Below are 14,878 nucleotides of genomic sequence, written 5' to 3'. Positions count from 1 at the left end.
AGTGGAAAGACCGTGGTACTTTGGACCATGCAGTAAGAACATGGGCTGAGTTATTATCTCAGCACTTTCATTTTTTGGCTGTATCAACTTCAGAAATATGAGGACTTCCTTGAACCTCAGTTTCTTCAAAGGATGGTTGTGAGGATTAGAGGAAAGACAGGTAATACAGCAGGCATAGCCTGGCCAATAATTGGCCCTCAATAAATGGGAAATATTATCATGATGGTTAAATACCCTTTCTTCTGAGGAGTCAATACAAACTCTAGTATTTCCTCTAAGCCTGACCTTTCTGGCAACACTATTTCCTCTAGATCTTTACCGTTATCATAAATTTCTTGTTTTTTTTTTTTTTTTTTTTTTGTCCTCCCAGCTAGGGCATTTATGATTATTTAATCTACAAATACTAATTTACAGTCTAGCTGGAGAGATAGGATATAGGTAACAGGACAAAGTATAACAAGTGTCAATGAGTGACATAGACAATTGGTGCTATAGTATTTCAGATGAATAAAATATGACCGTGGGCTGGGATTTTTGAGGATTTGAGCAGATACAGTTGATAATTTACACTTGAATGGGTAGTTGGGAAGGGCTGGAACTGGAACGAAACCTATCTAGGTAGGGATGGTGGACAGGGGGATGAAAGAATAACAAAATTTTAGATATTAGTTTGCAAAACATGGTGTCTCAGTGGTAATGGAAATAGATCAGAGTCCTAGCAAGTAACTGGCAAAAAGGTCAAGATAAAGCACCAGGACAGTGACCAATGGTGGGGAGTTTGGGAATGGTAATATTCAAAAGTTGAGGTAGTCATGCACAGTAGGTCCTCACTGTCTAAATTACACTTCCTTTGGCAGGAGACTTGAAGGATTAGCCCAGCCATTGAAGGTTTTTAGGGTCCAAGTCTATGGTGGTAGTGGTGGAGAAGGGTAAGATACAGTGTAGATTTTTCCAAGACTCAGTGCACCTGTGGATCTTAAGATGGTATTTTGCAAAGTTCCTGGACCACATGCTTCAAAATCACCTGGAAGGCTTGTAATAAATACAGATTACCAGAATATCTGGGAATAGACTCTGAGGACATCCATTTTAAATAGGATTTTACAGAATCTTATATATGTTTAAGTTAAAGAACACTGGATAATTCATATTAGATTCCAGACTTCAGAGACATGCTGGAGAGTCCTGAAACAAAAAATCCCATGAAGAAATTGGCTTTTCCTTACTCCATAAAGAGTAGTTTGTAGGAAGTCTGGTTGTACTGAAGAAAAATTTGGGGACAGGGCTTTTGTCCTGGTAGTGAGATTGCAAGATTTGTCTGAAAAGAAAGTTGGGGTTTCTGAAACAGGAATCAAGGCAAAAAGAATCCCAAGAACAAGAAATGGAGCAGAGAGACTGGGAATTGGGCAAGATATGATGAAGGATTTGCAACAGAGTTGTTGTTTACCTCTTACCCTCCTCAACTAGACTGTGGGCTCCCTGAGGGCAGGGCTCTTAACTTCCTCATCCTTATTTCTTTTGTGCCTGATATAGGGTCTGGTGCAAAGTAGGCTTTCAGATGTTTTTTAAATAAGTTAATAAGTAAATGTGAGATTGGCAAGGGTGATTTGATGCTGAGCTCTGGAATGTGGGCTGGAATTACTTGGTCTGGGTGACTCAGTTCATACCGGGTCCTGGGATTTGGAACTGGAGTTGCACTTGTAGATTTGGAGTTAAGAGAGGGAGGAATCAGACTGATTCAAGACATTGGCTGAGGCTACAGTTAGGATAGTTTAGGGTGACTTCTGAAAGGTGTGATTTGAATCTGGCTTGAAGCAAGACAGATATTAAATAATTCAATCCAACTAAATGGACATTAGTTGGGCATCTACTCTGCACAATGGCTGGCAACCCAATGGTGAGTAAAATACAGTTCTTGCCTTGTAGGAGACCAAAAGGCAAAGAAATGACTGAAACATAGTGTTATATTTGGATGGGGAGGTATGGGATGTGAAAAGGAAAACTATGGAGGAAAATTGAGAGAAGGGATAATGTTTACCTGGGCCTTAAAAATTAGTCAAGCTTTGTTCTACAGTTAAGGCAGGGGAGGACTTTCAGTGGAGAAAACAGCCAGAATAAGAGTAGGTAGGCTTGAAAGTGAAGGTGACCTGGGAGGTGGCCTCTGTGGTTTGGTGGATGAGAGCACAGGTTGAATTATGGGTAGGGGGTCTGGACCTCAAATAAAGGTTAATGGGTTAACAAGGGGGGGTTTAATTGGGTGTTAATGGGTTAACAAGGGGGGATTTATTTTACGAACATTTAAATTTGTCAAAGTGTTTGTTTTAAGCAGAAGAATCACACAATTCAACTTACATTAGGAAGAGAATTTGGGCCAGAGGGTGAAAGAAGGCCTGCAGGAGAGGAAGGCCAGAGGGGGGAATCTGGGCAGGGCAGCAAGGCGAGCCACACTTCACCTAAACTAATTCCTGCTGAGATACTAAAGTAAATAACGGCTTAAGACAAACTCCCTCTGAGTGAGCTGTTTGCCTTTGAATCGGCCCCTCCTCACCTGGAGGAGGTGTGACTTCTAGTGGATAGACTTGCCAGGCCACTGGGAAGATTTGCCAATTTTTGATTCATTCTTCCCATGCCCATAACTGGCTCTTACTAGCTGTTCGGCCCTGAATATGAAATGCAGTTTTGTGACCTGGCTGAGAGTTCACAGGCCCTAGAGCCCAGATTGCTTTATGATTTACAAAAGAAAAAAAAAAAAAAAAAGTTCTGGTAAGAACGCTTAACATGAGATCTGTCCTTGGAACACATTTTAAAGTGTGTAATACAGGACCGTTAGCCATAGGCACAATGTTGTACTGCGGATCTCTAGAGCTTCTTCATGCTGCACAGCTGAAACTTCATGCCTGTTGACTAGCAACTCCCCATTTCCCCTTCTCCCCAACCTCTGATAACCACCATTCTATTCTCTGCTTCTATGAGTTTGACTATTTTAGATACCTCATATGAGTGGAATCATGCCGTATTTGTCCTTTAATAGAACTACTACATGATTCAGCAATCCTACTTCTGAGTATTTATCCAAAAGAGTTGAAATCAGGATCTCAGAGAGATATTTGCACTCTCATATTTGTTGCAGCACTATTCACAATAGCTAAAAGGTGCAAACAAACTAACTGCCCATCAATGAATGAATGGATAAAGAAAATGTGGTATATACAGCTAGCTCTCTGTATCCACAGGTTCAAGCAATCATAGATAAAAAATGTAGAATAAAAAAATCCCCCCAAAATAAAAATAATACAAATAAAAAATAATACAGTATAACAACTATTTACATAGCATTTACCTTGTGTTAGCTATTAAAAGTAATCTAGAGATGATTTAAATTATACCAGAAGATGTATGTAGGTTATATGCAAATGTGATGCCATTTTATATAAGGGTCTTGTACAACCTTGGATTTTGGCATCCTTGGGGCTCTTAGAACCAATCTGGGGTAGATACCAAGTGACAACTGTAAATATGATATTACTCAGCGTTGAAAAAGAAGGAAATACTGCCATATATGACCACATAGATGAAGACATTATGCTCTGTGATTTTAAAAAAATTGACCAACATATGGTGGGAATGTAAATTAGTTCAACCATTGCAGATGATAGTGTGGCGATTCCTCAAGGGTCTAGTATCAGAAATACCATTTGATCCAGTAATCCCATTACTGGGCATATACCCAAAGGAATATAAATCATTCTACTATAAAGACACTTGCATATGTATGTTTATTGCTGCACTATTTACAGTAGTAAAGACATGGAACCAATCCAAATGCCCATCAATGATAGACTGGATAAAGAAAATGTGGTACATATACACCATGGAATACTATGCAGCCATAAAAAAGAATGAGATCATGTCCTTTGCAGGGACATGGATGAAGCTGGAAGCCATCATCTTCAGCAAACTAATACAGGAAAAGAAAACCAAACACCACATGTTCTCACTCATAAGTGGGAGTTGAGCCATGAGAACACATGGACACAGGGAGGGGAATAACACACACTGGGGCCAGTTAGGGGGTTGGGGGCAAGGGGAGGGAGAGCATTAGGATAGCTAATGCATGCGGGGGCTTAAAATCTAGATGATGGGTTTATAGGTGTGTAAAACCGCCATGGCACACATATACCTATGTAACAAATCTACACATTCTGCACTTGTATCCTGGAACTTAAAGTAAAATTAAAAAAAAAAAGATTGAAGAAAATTGACCAACAGGTGTGTTTACTCTCTGTACCCTGAAGAGTGCTTCCTCACATCAAAGCCATTCCAAATGAGGATCCCCTAGAAGATCTCCAGCACACCAGTGCTGAGGGCACAGTCAACAACTTGTCTTTGCCCCAAATGGTGTTCAGCCCAGGAACCAGGACTTATAAGCCCAATTATTGTTACTACATGGATTCTTATCATCAAAGTTCTGGATGTCACATTTTCTCAACTGTAAGAAAAGCTGTTGTTTTTAGTGTTAGTAAATGCATTAGAAAGTTCTGTGAATTTACAATAGCACAGACATGGACTCCACCCAATCAATGGTGGACTGGATAAAGAAAATGTGGTCCATATACAGCATGGAATACTATGCAGCCATAAAAAAGAATGAAATCATGTCTTTTGCAGCAACATGGATGCAACTGGAGGCCATTATCCTAAGTGAATTAACAGGAACAGAAAAGCAAATACTGAGAGAGGGAGGAGGCCGGGGCTTGAAAAATTACCTATCAGGTACTATGTTCACTATTTGGGTGACAGATTCAATTGAAACACAAATCTCAGTATTACATAATATATCCGTGTAACCTGCAGCTCTAACTCCTGAATCTAAAATAAACATATAAAATAAAATACAAAAAAGAAAGTTTGTGAATTAAAAGAAAGTTAAAATGATATTAAAACTGCTCTTTTTTTCCATTCTTTCATTCTTTTCTACCTACTCCCTTCCTTACAAACCCAACAAACATACTCTCTCTGCCAATAAACTGTATGTTTTAGAATAACAATAGATAAATCCTATGGTTTGATTCTGTCCTGGTTGTGTAGTAATGACATACTAGAAGGAGCATGTTAGCTCAGAAATAAAAGCAATTGGGTATTATTCTTTTCAAGGGCACTAACTGATGTGTATCCTGGGGTGATTACTTCACTTTTCTATGCCTTCATTGCTGTAACAAGAGGGAGTTAGACTGGGCTCTATCTCCACAGTTCTGTCTGAGTCTAAGAATCACAGCTTCTCTAAGCAATGCAGGAGTGTTAGAATACTTTTTTACATAGCGGAAAAACTTGAACACTGCCTTGGAAAGTTGATTTACCTTTAAAATGGGTATTTGTTGATTGCTTCCTTGGTGTCTGCTTCTTCATTTCTTTAACAGACTTGAGTTTTTGTCTTTAAGGTTGGGTTCTGCTTTGCTCAGCTATGCATCTGGCATGGACTGGATACCACATCTGGTTCCAGCGGTGGATCCTGCCTGGCTTAAACCAACCAGTACATCCCTTTCTGGCAAACGGTGAGATACAGCCAGGCAAGGAACCAGATTCTGCCTGTCTTTGTGGACCACGTGAAGGAATTTGGGCTTTATTCAAAGCAGAGTGGGCGGCCTCTGCAGGGTTTTAAACAGAGGAGCAACATGATGAGATCTGCATTCCACTTGGACCACGTCTGGCTCAGGGTCGTGAGATCCCCACTCCAGTTTTGTTCCTCTGTGTGTTTGCACTGTTCCCTCAGCTTCCTCTCTATCTGCTGCCTCTTTGCTTTTAAAACACCCTTAAACTGACCGGAGAAAAGAAGGAAATGGGCACTGTGTGTTCCTAGTACTTGTTCCAGCACTCCCTTTGTGGCAATTTGTTTTTCCCGGTAAATATAATTTGCCCTTTCTTAATTATGATTTGAGTTTTTGGTAGCTCTGACCTGTAAATTGGCACTAATTTTCAGCTTTTTCAATCTTAAAAATGGGATCCAGCAGTGGAGGTGTGGGCTTTAATAACCTTGTCTGTGACTGGCTTCCCTGTGGCAAGCAGCTGCCAGTGGGGCTCATGCTGTGGCCCTTCTTTGGGATCTTGTTTTGTGCCGCCAGAGCACAGTCTCACCCAGAACTTATCCCACCAGCGAGGAGCTGCACAGACTGACTCGCAGATATCTCTGTCCTCACTCCTTCCAAAGGGCCTTCATAATGGAAATAAAATTTAGCTTCAAACAGGATCACTTGAAGCCCTTAGTCCCCTCTTGCACGTGTTGGTTACACCCCAGAGCAAGCTCATTCCTTTGCTTGCTTTCACTGTAAAGGGTTGAACCTTCTTTCTGGGTCTGCTTGTAAACTCCTGGAGGGGCTGGGGCCCTTCCAGTTGCTTCTTCCACAGAGACCTCTGGGCACAGTGAGTGCTGGGTAACACCAGTAGAATGAATGAAAAGGCAGAGAAATTAAAAAGTTCTGAGTCTGGATGTCTTTTTTTTGTTTTGTTTTTGTTTTTTTGAGACAGGATCTTGCCCTGTCACGGAGGCTGGAGTGCAGAGGTGCGATCTTGGCTCACTGCAACCACTGCCTTCCAGGCTCAAGCAATCCTCCCACCTTAGCCTCCAGAGTAGCTGGGACTACAGCCATATGCCACCACACCCGGCTAATTTTTGTATTTTTTGTAGAGATGGGGTTTCACCATGTTGTCTAGGCTGGTCTCAAACTTCTGAGCTTAAGCGATTCTCCCACTTCGGCCTCCCAAAGTGTTGGGATTACAGGCAGAAGCCACTATGCCTGACCAGTCTATGTGTCATTTGTTTGCTAATGAGGTAGCTGGGGGCCCCGAGGTAGCCTCAGAATGGGGCTGGTCACCCAGAAAGACCAAAGCATGATTAGAGGGTTGGGACTTTCAACCCCTACTCTCAACCCCCTGGTATGGTAGAGGGGCTAAAGGTTGAACTGATCACCAATAACCAATGATTTAACCAGTCATGCCTCTGTAATGAAGCCTCCATAAAAGCCCAAAGGACTGAGTTTGGGGAGCTTCCTAATAGATCAACTTGTGGGGGTTCCCGGAGGGTGGTATGCTGCTTGATCCATACCTTGCCCTGCACATCTTTACAATAAATGGGCAAATAAAGTGTTTTCCTGAGTTATATGAGCCACTCTAGCAAATCAATTGCACCCAAGGAAAGGGTTGTGGGAACCCTGGTTTATACCCAGTCAGTCAGACGTAGTGACAACCTACTACTTGCCACTGGCATCTGAAGTGAGGGGCTGTCTTGTGGTACTGAGCCTTCAACCTGTAGGATCTGATACTATCTATAGGTGGACAGTGTCAGAATTGAATTGAATTAGAGGATACTCAGGTGGTATCTGCTATAGAATTGCTTGCTTCTCATGTGGGGAAAACCCCCACAAATCTGATGTCTGAAGTGCTGTATTGAGTGGATGACAGAGATTAGGGAAAAGCAGTTCCTCCTCCCTTATCTCTCGTAATAGATTTTTCTGCTTTATCTTGATTATTATTCACCCTGGCTCTCTTTTTCCCCCCAACCTTGTTTTCTATTTCTCTATAGCACATTTCACCATGAGACAATATTGTATATTTTATATTTTGCTAATTTACTTGTTTATTATCTGCTTCCCTGCACTGGGGTATAAACTCCACAAGGGAACAGAGTCCGTTCTGAGCTGCATTCCCAGCACCACACAGTGCTTGGTACGGGTGCTCTGTAAATATCTATTGAGTGAATCTGTCCCACCTTTGAAGACGGTTTATTCTTTGGATTTTGCCCTCCTTTTCTCGACTCTTCTCTAGGGCTGGAGTTGTCTGGTAGAATGCTGTTTGGACTCATGTTGCTTTTCTCTGTCGTGATTTGAAGATCACACTATCAAGGTATCCAGGTACTTGGAAAGAAGGCAAAGTGGCATCAGGCCAGCAGCTCGCCAACAGTCTTGAAGATTTTATTTAGATGAGAGCTGTTTGGTTTATTTGGAACCCACTGGGGGTACTTTTTTTCAGAAATAATGACTTACTGGGCTTGCTGTGTACTGTACTGAATACCTTGCCTACATTTGCTTGATCCATTCTTACAATAAATCTGTGAGGTTCGTATTAGTACCTAAATCTTACAGGTAAGAAAAATGAGGCACAGACTGGTTAAGAAAATCAAAGGTCACACAGGGAGTTAGTGGCCATACTGGGAACTGAATCCAGGTCTTGCTGACTGCAATGCTCATTTACTTAACCGAGAGGCTGTTTGGACTTGCTATTAGGGGCTTCAACTGCATATTTGTACCAATTCTTTGATTTGTTCTCATTGGTTCCTGAGGCCAGAGGTTTTCCTGCCTTGCAGACATTCTTCACCTTAGTGATGGAGCATATTTTAAATAATAAAGGATGGCATACAGGATTTTATGTTCAATATCACTGTAATTACTTCCAATAATTTAAGTGATCAGATAGACACATAATGCTTAATGCAGTTAATGTTTGTTTCAAAACAATATATATTTCAAAATGATGTAGAACAGTAGTTCTCAAACTTCAGAGTATATTAAGGTAGAGCTTATAAAAATTGAACATGTTGACTCTTATGCCCAGGGATTCTTTTCTGTTTTGTTTTTTAAAAAAATATTTAATTTTTTAAAAAATTGATAAATAATATTTGTACATATTCATGGGGTATGTAGCAATGTTTTGATACATATAATGTACAGTGATCACATCAGGGTACTTAGCATATCCATCATTTTAAACGTTTATCATTTCTTTGTGTTGGGAGTGTTCAATATCCTTCTTCTAGCTATTTGAAACTATATAACATATTATTGTTAACTATTGTCATCCTAGTGGTGTAGAACACTAGAACGTACTTCTTTCTAGCTGAAGTTTTGTATCCTTTAACAAATCTCTTCCTATTCCCCCCTTTCCCCTACCCTTCCCAGCCTCTAGTATCCTGTTTTTCTTCTTACTTCTGAGATCAACTTTTTCTTTGTTTCTACAGATGAGTGAGAAGATGTGATGTTTAACTTTCTGTTCCTGGCTTATTTTACTTAACATGATGTCCTCCAGTTCCATCCATGTTATTGTGAGTGACAGGATTTCATCCTTTTTTATGGCTGAATAGTATTCCATAGTGTATATATACTACATTTTCTTTATCCATTCATCTGTTGTTGGACACCTAGGTTGATTCTACATCTTAGTTATTATGAATAGTACTGCAATAAACATGGGAGTACAAATGTCTCTGTAATATACTGATTTCCTTTCCTTTGGATAAATTCCCAGTAGAGGGGTTGCTACATCATACGGTAGTTCTGTGCAGTTTTTTGAGGAGCCCCTGTACTATTTTCCTAATTAGCTGTATTAGTTTACATTTCCAACAGTGTAGAAGAGTTCCCTTTTGTCCGCATCCTTGCCAGCATTTGTTATTTTTTGACTTTTTTGTAATAGCCATCCTAATTAGGGTCCTAATCTCCTAATTAGAGATTCTGACTCAGCTGATATAAATGTTTAACAAGACTGCTCAGGTGATTTTGATGTCAATGGTTCCTGATCACCATTTAAGAAATACTAACAGGTAAACATCAGGAAAAACACAGGATCAAGGAAGTCTTATACGTAGTCTCAGACAGGGGCTAACAGACTTCAGAGCTCTATTTGCATGAGAACTTGACAGGTGCCCTGAAAATATGGTAAAGAAAATTTGGAATTGTCGATTGATCCTCAAGATAAGGGAACTAAAATTCTCCAGTAAGGTGTTATGCAAGGCTGTGTGTGTGTGTGTGTGTGCACGCATGTGTATGCTTGTGTGTGTTGATGTGAGGTATATGTGGGGATATAAAATTGTCTCTCTTTATCTTTGGGGATCCACTTCCAAGACCCTCACCAGATGTCTAAAACTAAGGATAGTACTGAGTTCCATATATACTATGTTTTCTTCTATACATAAATACCTATGATAAAGTTTATCATGTAAATTAGGTACATCAAGAGATTAACAACAATTACTAATACTAGAATAGAACAATTATAACAACATACTGTATTAAGAGTTATGTGATGTGATCTCTGTCTTTTAAAATCTTATTTTCCGTACAGGCATATTTGGAGATATTATAGGTTTGGTTCTAGACAATTATAATAAAACAAATATCTCAGTAAAGTGAGTCACACGTTTGTTTTTTTTTTTTTTGGTTTCCCGGTGCATACAAAAGTTATGTTTACACGACACTGTAGCTTATTAAGTGTCTAGAAAAACAATGTATATATCTTAAATAAAAAATAGCTTATTCTTGGCTGAGTGTGGTAGCTCATGCCTGTAATCCTAGCACTTTGGGAGGCCGACACGGGCGGATCACCTGAGGTCAGGAGTTCAAGACCAGCCTGGCCAACATGGTGAAACCCCGGCTCTACTAAAAATATGAAAATTAGCCAGGTGTGGTGGTGCACCCTGTAATCCCAGCTACTTGGGAGGCTGAGATGAGAGAATCACTTGAACCTGGGAGGCAGAAGTTGCAGTGAGCCCAGATCACACCACTGCATTCCAGCCTGGAAGACAAGAGTGAGACTCCATCTCAAAAAAAAACTTATTCTTAAAAAGTGCTGACAGACATGAAGTGAGCACATGCTGTTGGAAAATTGGTGCTGATAGACTGCTCAACACAGGGTTGCTGCAAACCTTCAATTTGTAAAAAAAAAAAACTGCAATATCTGTGAAGCAAAATCAAGTGGGGTTTGCCTATAGCCATTTATCTTTGGACCACAGGTAACTGCAACCATGGAAGATGAAACTACAGATAAGAGGGTACTACTGTACAAAAAGTATAATGATACTCACGTATAGGGCGAGCTCAAGATGCCTAACTACCTCGGTGGAACAGTAACATCATCAGTGGGAAGAGACTCGTTGAGCAGGTTATTTAAGCTGCCACTCAAATATTTTCTGACTTTGCTGAGGGGGTTGCTTTTCTTGAGTTATTTGGAAGATAGTTTTGAAGGAAACTAACAGTAAGCTACCCTTTATGGGAGATTTATTAAAAAAGGGAGAGATCACGGTCACACTTAAAGGTCTGGTAAAAGGTTACGACAATGATAGAAAGAGAATCCTCCCTTCTATTTGAGAGAGCCACAGGATCAACTCAGGAGACTGAGAGGGCAACATTGAGAGGCTGGAGAAGGCAGTGGTGAAGGCATTCACATTATTAGGGTGGCATCACTAGCAAGACAGGGCAGCGTCAGCAGGGCTGGTGGGGAGTGGAGGGAATGACTCTTCAGTAGGAGGAAGGCTAGGCCTTGGGTTCTCAGTGATCTTTCTGGGTGGTGGCTTAGAGCCCTGTTAAACCAGGCTCTTAATAATAACTAACACTTAGTAGAGTACCTTCCTATGTGCTGATCCTTATCTAAATTGTTTGTATTATTACTTGAATGAGAAATTGTTTTTCTAGTTGATCTAGCAAGTGGCAGAGGTGGGAACTGAACCCAGACAGCTGGCTTCAGAGTCAGTGTGCGTAAGTGCTGAGCTATATGTTTTCTCCTATGTATATAATGCCAGTTAGTGTTCCCCATTCTGGATGTGCAGATCATGTAGGTGAGATCCTGGACAGCTGCTTTTCAAGCACGTGCCATTACTAATTGGTGAGGTAAAAGTAGGGGTTCATTATAAACTTCTACCTGGAAAATAATTCTCAAAGAACATCCCTTGCCCATACCAGACCCATAGAAGCTAGTTGATACATGTTTACTTGAATGAAGAATGAAAAAATCCTGCTTATAATGGTTTGAGAATGTAGTCTTTGAGTACTATACACTAAACAACTCATTCTAATGACAACAACCAGAGGCCATTCATATTCATAAGCTGAACTGCTTAATGTAGGCTGAAAAAAATAGACCTTTTTTATTTCACAGTCAGAAAAATGACTTTTTTGACAAAAATAAAAAACCCAAAACAATGTTTTCTTGAAAAAACAAAAAAGTCCAGACCCTGGTATTCTCCTCCTCCCCAGTTCTGGGAAGGTCTGATTTAAAAAGAAGCCCTTTACTCCCCTAACTGGGTTATTTTAATATTATATCAATATTTTACAATGAACCACCTATACTATGCTTCTGTCCATGAAGAACTTATGTTCCATTCAGAGGAAAAAATAAGTTTGTTTACTCACTTTTCCCTGTTCTCAGAGCTTTCTAATACTGATTCATTTCTTTTTTTGCTCAAGAAAATAGGATGCAAGAGTAGAAGCTGATCCTCGAGGCTTGCAAAAGTGGGGTTCTTTCTGAAAGTGAAGCCAGCAGCCAAGAGCCACCCTTCGGAAGATAAAAGGAAGAGCAGCTGCATGAGCGATGGCCACAGCAACGCATGGGTCCTGTCTGTCCACGTAGTCCTCTCTATCTGCCTGTAGCTTGCCAGGTCTCCTACCCACACTGGAGAAGTTCCAGCTGCCAGCCCTCTTTGGGTTGCACCTCCCCTTTTTGCACAGGGCTCTATTGGGAAGGCAGCTGTCATGTGTCTATTTGAAAGACAAGAAACCAGTCTAGTTATAGAAAAGAGATTTAGATTACATCAGAATAACAATGCAAATCATTTGTGCAGTTCTTAGTACAGAAAACAGATTTAGGAACAAAAATTGGGAGGGTTAAAGAAAGTGGTTTTTTATTCTGTCATCAAAATTGTTTTTTAAAAACGTCACAAAAAAACATATCTGTAGTAAGATAAATAATTGTGTGCTGACTTCATAAACAGAATGAATGATTGAATTCACACAATGTTATTTACTGTTTCAGGGCACACACACGTGGTTTCCAAGTGGTTTCTTGCCACTTTGGCCTTCAGCTGGCCTTGCTATTTTCCACTGAGGGGTGTCTGACTGTCTCCACCACAGCCCTGAGTCTAAGCAAAAGCCCATGGGTTGGTTGACTGGTGTTCTTGTTGTCCTTGGAAGTGGACAGACTGGCAGATGTGGGGCTAGTGGGGAAGATTCTCATAAACACTTTATTTGTTGTAAGAACTCCAGTTGGAATGTGGCTTCCAATCATGGGAGGAGGACTGCTTTAGAACAGGTTAGAGAGAGAGAGTGTGTGTGTGTGTGTGTGTCACATGCTTGGTGTTGCTGTTTTGTATCATTTCACCCTTTAGTCTGAAATAGAAACTTATTTATTGAGATTTGTTGATTCATGTTGCTGATGATACATGGTAGTGCCACAAGTATGGGAAGAACTTCTAAGTGTGTGGTAATTCAGCCTTTTTCTTTTTTTGGATGCTCTTTCCCTCTGCACCTTGGTCTTGAAAAGCCTGGCAAGGAGTTTGTTCAGAGACAAATCTTTAAAGGCTCTCCAGACCTCAGCAATATCATGTTGTAAATAATCCTCTTACTGGTGCTAAGCTTTTCATGAAGCAGTGAAGAAAATAAGATGTAAACCCCAATCAAATGAGGCCTTGTTGCATAGTGTATCAGAAAACAGCTGAGAACTCAAACAGCAGCTGCTTTTTCTTTTTCAGGAAACTTTCTATAATAATACCAATACAACCAAAGACTATTATTCTGAACGGAAAACAAGAAATACAGCTGGAGCTATTTCCTATCTACCTGACGAAGGGCACTACCAGGCGGTCACTCTGGCTCTGTCCACTGATGCCTGTGCCCACTTTGTGCGACGTAGCTTCCATGGAGACAAGAGCAATGGTAATGGAAGAAGAAAGTCTGGATGTACTCGTGCAGAAACAGAAAGCTTCATGGAACAATATTAATCTTCTGGTCATCTCTGTGCTGGTCTAGTTGTCCATAAAGTTGTCAGATTGACTTTGGATTTAAAGCCTGAAAATGAGTCCCAAGGAAATCCGTTGACACGAGGCCCAAGGAAGACAGTTTTTGGAAGGGGCAAGGTAGGAAGGATGGTTTGGTCACTGTGAGGAAGAGGATGGTAGAAAAGCATCAGGACATCAGAATCTTTAGGAAGTGGCTACTGCCAATCAAGCAGCGCTTTCTCCCTGTGGGTCTCTATCCATTTAGCGGCTTCTTGTGCTAAGCAACTCAGTGACTGCCCTCTGCTCCAGATGTGACCTTCAGTCTCCACTGCTCCTTTCTGCTGGCAATGCTCAGTGTAATTTCAGCCACAGAGGAAAGGAGGTGAAGTGAACATCAGTGGGAGCCTAAAAAGTTAAACAACAGACGTGTTTTCCCAGTGTGGAGAAAAGCTTGCTTCTCAACCCCAAGGACTTTGTGCCCTGCTCACCTGGAAGGTAAGCAGCAAGCTGCTGGGGCACGAGAAGCCTGTGAGTGGCTGAGAGCAATGACGAGCTCATCCCCTCCTTTAGGCACCTCACCTTCCACTTCAACCATTTGGGTTGTTTCTTAGATTGTTTCCCTGCCTTCTATTTTCTCTTCTCATTCAGAGTTCAGTCTGAGGACAGCCACTAAATTAGTCATCCTCAGGAAGAGCCTGGGTCATGCCTCGAACTCTGCAGAGGCTCTTGAGGGCTCACTGAATGATGCTCAAGCCCCTTGCCTGCCCCTCGAGACCTGGTACAGTCGGGCTCTGCTTCCCTTTCCCCATCTGTGCTGCTTACACTCCGTTGGACCCTTCAGGTGCATTCTCTGCCCTGCTCTGGGATTTGGGGGCCTGGCTTCTACAGGCCTCACTGGGGCTTCCTCACTCTCTGGCTTTTCATTGGGTTTGGCCACTGACAGAGGGAGGTGGATGTCTGGATACTTATTCCTCCCCTCTCTTCCTGCCAGTCCTTGATTCTGGCAGTAACCAAGTGTTTCTCTACCCAGGCCACGACTCCCATCAAGCAACCCCTCTTTCACAGGGTTCTGGTAACTCCACTTCTTTTGCCCCTTCAGATCCATAGGCAGAAATGGCCGCATGCTGT

At 41.3% G+C, this 14,878-nt stretch overlaps 1 long non-coding RNA gene across 1 annotated transcript in view; it reads left to right on the top strand.

The window, feature by feature from the left end:
- Window positions 1-14,878, top strand: part of LOC100579340 — a 121,561-nt gene that overhangs the window by 1,362 nt on the left and 105,321 nt on the right. The window contains exons 2-3 of the long non-coding RNA XR_001114203.1: window positions 12,225-12,415; window positions 13,505-13,888. This is a non-coding gene — a long non-coding RNA (uncharacterized LOC100579340). The remainder of the gene's footprint in view (window positions 1-12,224; window positions 12,416-13,504; window positions 13,889-14,878) is intronic.

This window comes from Nomascus leucogenys, chromosome 12 (assembly GCF_006542625.1).
Source record: "Nomascus leucogenys isolate Asia chromosome 12, Asia_NLE_v1, whole genome shotgun sequence".
NCBI lineage: Eukaryota > Metazoa > Chordata > Mammalia > Primates > Hylobatidae > Nomascus > Nomascus leucogenys.
This window is presented reverse-complemented; position numbering and strand designations above follow the sequence as displayed.